This window comes from Ursus arctos, chromosome X (genome assembly GCF_023065955.2).
Source record: "Ursus arctos isolate Adak ecotype North America chromosome X, UrsArc2.0, whole genome shotgun sequence".
Classification (NCBI taxonomy): Eukaryota; Metazoa; Chordata; class Mammalia; order Carnivora; family Ursidae; genus Ursus; species Ursus arctos.
The window spans coordinates 97,530,037-97,534,627 of record NC_079873.1 but is presented as its reverse complement, the minus strand read 5'-3'; the positions used below and the strand labels follow the sequence as shown (position 1 = coordinate 97,534,627).

Below are 4,591 nucleotides of genomic sequence, written 5' to 3'. Positions count from 1 at the left end.
TACTTTGCATGATCTTTTCTGATGGCATTTTCCCGGAATAATGGAGAAAAAAGGAAGGCTTATCTGGATAAATTGCTTTGAACAAAGTCAACTCGGGAAATCCAGCCACTGAGTTATTTTCACCCTCTGACGATTTGTTTGGAGCAGCTCAGGAGGGATGAGCCGTAGCTTTGTGTATTTCACCTTGGCAGAGCAGTTCGGCCCACACCACTGGTCTTAGCAGCAGGCATCATTCGGCAGATGGCTAGGATGTCATGGAAGAGAGGGAGGCAATGTGATGTGACAGAGGTAAACCTATGACAGGGTGCTCATCGTCTGTTTTTATTTTCTATCTCGGTCTTTTAAAATGTGCTATGTTTATACTGTCACAGAATAAATAGAACCATGATTTCTATTTTACCAGCCTTCCTCCACCCAACAGCTTTTCTATGGGTAATCTGATTTCATTAAACTGAAAGACATTCATGCTAATCCCTGATGTCATCACCATATCTTACAACAAATACTACCGAACGCCATCAACCCATCAACGTGTCAGGCTTGATTAATAATATTCAAAGGACCTATAAGCAAGAACTCTAATAGGAGATTTCCCGGCATCAGGTCAGGCAGAGAGCTATTTTGGGTGGAACGAAGAGGCTACACAGATGACTGCTCTTCTGGTGGAGATAGTCTTGAGGCTCCTGTTTTCTTCAGTCTATTCCCTAATCCTGATCCTCAGTCAACTAAAAGATTTATTTACAGGATTCTACAAGAATAAGGAAATAAACCTTCATAGGAGCTTAAAGCGAAAACAGAACATCTAATCTTTGCCATTAAGATTTTTATGATAGCTTTACAGGAACTGAAGTTTCTTTTTTCTTTTTTTTTCTAAAGATTTTATTTATTTGTCAGAGCGAGAGAGAGAGAGAGAGAGAGAGCGCACAAGCAGGGGGAGGCTCCAGCAGGCAGAGGGAGAAGCAGGCTCCCCGCTGAGCAAGGAGCCTGATGTGGGACTCGATCGCAGGACCCTGGGATCATCACCTGAGCTGAAGGCAGAAGCTTCACCGACTGAGCCACCCAGGTGCCCCAGTAACTGAAGTTTCTACGGCCACCTTCAGGACTCTTGGCAGCAACCTGGCCTAAATGAGGGAATTTCCAGTGGCCTCTCACCATCTCATTCTACAGCCCATCCTTCACTTGCGCAGTCCCCACAGGAGCAATCACCCATACTCTGTACTCAAGAGCTTTTCTTATTCCTCGTCTAAGTTTACTGCTCTGGAAACCTGCCCTGCTAAGTGACTAATGCTCGCTCCCACAGTGCTCTGAAGCGCAGCTGCACTCACACAGTGTGCAGTAGAAGACACCTGCTTTTACAAAGGAACCTGTGGGGCGGTGTCCACAGAATGACCAGCAGAGAGGACATCGTGCATTTTGGCCCACCGATGGGCGGGGCAGGCTCTGGAGGCTTCAGTAGATCGCTGGTGCCCAAATTTCTTTGAGCACTTTCTTTGTTGAGACACAGTCATTGGACTTTTAACCATAGGCCCTTCCTTAGTCCCTCCGGTCTTCATACTATAGAACGTAAAATGAACAGCAGTATGCATTTGCACCATGAGTAAACTGGGCCTTAAAAAGAAAGATAAACAGTAAATTTTCATTACAGACATAAACTCAGGTAGAACTCAACATCCATACTACTTGATATTTAATACTATACTTTCTTGTACTGTGGCCTTATTTTCCCATAGACACCTCTCCCTAACTCAAATGAGGACACGAGGCCCTGTCTGGTAATTTGTGCCCATTGTACTTAGCCAAACCCATGCCCACAGTAAATTTTCAATATTCTTTGAGGAATTGAAGCAACACCTGATGCTTGACCCCAAGAGAATGTTCAGTGTCACATGGTTTGTGTATTTGTGTGTGTTTCATACAACGGTCAGAGGTCCTTTTTCTTCTCTCTCTTACGGTTACCACCATTTCTTATAGTAACTAACCTTTGAGGTGTCTGTCTACACAGCTCACAGTACTTCTTGCTTCTCTCAGCACCACTTTTCTACCAATGTGGATAGGAAGTCATGTCTACACTGTGTGACGCTGCCCCCATGATGGCAGTTGATTAGATGAGGGGTAGTGCCTGCCAAAAAGTTAACCAATCAGATTCTTTCTCCTGGGAATTTTCATGGCGCCTAAGTCAGCCAGTCAGTCTCTGTGTCGGCAGAGAAGCCAAGAATGTCCTTCTGCAAAGAGAGAAAAGCAAAGACGAGACACCCAAAGAGAGTATGCGTTCTGGGCTCCTGTGCTGACTTTCTGGTCCCTGGTTCTGATTTCTTCTTGAGGTCCAGCTACATCCTCGCCTGCAGATACCATGAGACCTCCACCATTTCCTTTTCGTAAGTGATCATTTGTGTATTTTTGCTGAAGCTGGCTTGAGATACAGTTTACTACTTTATTTTTTTATGTTGTCATGTTTTAAGCAGAATCGGATATTAAGTGGCATAAAACACTCCATCTATCACTTTGCTGTTCCCAATATCATGAATTCAAAGCTCAAATATGACACAAACAGCTTTAAGAATTATTTTGACTGGTCTCCCCAGTCCCAAGGGAGATTAAAAAGTAATCATGTAAGAAAGCTAAGGTCGAGGTGTCTTAATATCACAGCTAACAACTAACCATTTGTTTACTGGTGGCTTCTGTTCCATCCTACAAGCTGCTGAGCTTAACTCAATGTCAAGTAAGTGGTTAGTTATTAGTTCCCCGGGTGACTGTCCCTCAAAGTAAACCGTGCTCTGGGGACACACTAGGCACTTTCAGTGGAGGCGGTTACCTTTTCCAGTTTGGGCACACGTTTGGCTCTCAAAAGCAAGACAAAGAATTTACAAACAGAATGTACTGTGATTCTGCGCCCTTGGGATTAAGCCCTGAGATTTCAGAGCCTTCTCAAGAACATCTGTCCCAGATGTTCTGGAGGGAGATTTGTGGGTTGACGAGCAGGCCGTTTAATTTCTGCATGCGCTGCATGGGCACCGGCACGCTGCCCACTCTGATTTGTATGCTGGCGTCCTGAGTGCGAGCCCGTCTGTCCAGTGGTGCTTTCAATACTTAGCGACAAGCGGCCTGGCGCAGGCACCCGCGATCATCAGAACGATGCTGATGCAAATACCCTGTAAGCCTGCCGGGGGTACACGCTGCGGGGCATCAGCTCTGTGCAAGGAGCATGCGCAGCCCGCACGCGCGCCGCGACGCCTGCTCAGGGCCCTACTCTGCCTCGTCCACGTCTTCTGCAGGAGCTGCTTCTAAAGCTGCAAGGGCTTCGGCCGCGGCCGCAGCCGCAGCCTCGTCCTCCGCCTCCCCACCCGGCTCTCCCGCGGGGCCAGGTGCTTCCTCCCAGCCGGTTCTCGAATCGACCATGGACACGGCCTGGGCAGCATCCTCTTCTTTAAAGTAGGCATTTAGGACTTCTGTTGCCGCGGCCTCGTTGAACAAACCCCAGCTTCTCTTCAAGGGGAAGGACATAGTCGAACCATGCTTCCTCACCCTAGGGTGAATTCCCACCGGGGGCTCCTCCTCAGTCTGGCTCTTGGAAAGACCAGCCTTTTCTTCCTGATCAACTTTGTCTACAGCTGAGCCCCGAAGGGGAGGGTAATCGGGAGCTGGTATTGGAGATCATGGTCTTGTACTTGTAAGGCAGGACCTTCTGGCCTGGAAGCAGCTGAGGAATCCCCATTTCGGATGATCTGGGTCTCTTGTGAGGCCGGCAGCACACTGTCCTGTTTTCTGGGGTCCCCTCCTTCCTGGAAGAGTTGAGTGGATGGGGGCTGCTGTTTGCGGTACTGACGCAGGAGCCCCTGTCACCCCGGTGGGGCCCATGATCCCCAGAGGGCTCAGGGGCAGCCGCGGGGCCAATGCCACTGATGGCACTGCCGGCCCTGTCTGCACAGTGTCCCCCCACTGTGTCCCCCTGAGGGGGCGGTCCTGGAGGAGGCCAGTGGGGCTCCTGCCCCCCGCAGGCTCTGCCTCTGCTGGTCGTCCTCTCCAGGCCCTCGCTCTGCAGCTCGTTTTTATGCACCAGGACTTGGCCACTCTCTTTGCCTTTCAGTCTACCTGCGTCACCTGCATCCACCTTGCAGCTGTTCACGTGCTTGACCTAGCGGGGGGAGGGCACCTGAACTGGACCAAAGAGATACCTTTGTATCCTTTTACAGCACCTGCACCCCATCCGGATTATTTTTTGTTACCATCTGTCGTGGAGATTGTCCATTTGGTTTCTCTCGAAGTTTAACTTCTCTTCCCGGGGCCGGGCAGGGGCGGCGGCAGTGGGACAGTGGCGCCCTTGGCTTCGCCGGCCTCCGGCAGCTGTGCCAAGAAACACCAGTGGCTCCTACGGTTGACTACTTTAAACCAGAATCTTACCTAATCCACTTTCCATTATCCAAAGTCTACCAGAGAGGAGTGACGCTACCAGACTGGTTGGCTGACGCAACTTCAGTACTGGGCATTGTGGAGCAAGCTAGGTCATGGGATGGCCTGGGACTCCTCATACATGTATCACCACTCAGAAATCCCAAAAGTTGTGATCTAAGGCACAGCCATCATGGACAGACTC

General features: G+C 49.4%; 1 pseudogene; it reads right to left on the bottom strand.

Annotated features, from left to right (window-relative positions):
* Positions 1-3,243: 3,243 nt before the first annotated feature.
* On the bottom strand, positions 3,244-4,204 carry LOC113270989 (uncharacterized protein C4orf19-like; annotated as a pseudogene).
* Between the last annotated feature and the right edge of the window lie 387 nt (positions 4,205-4,591).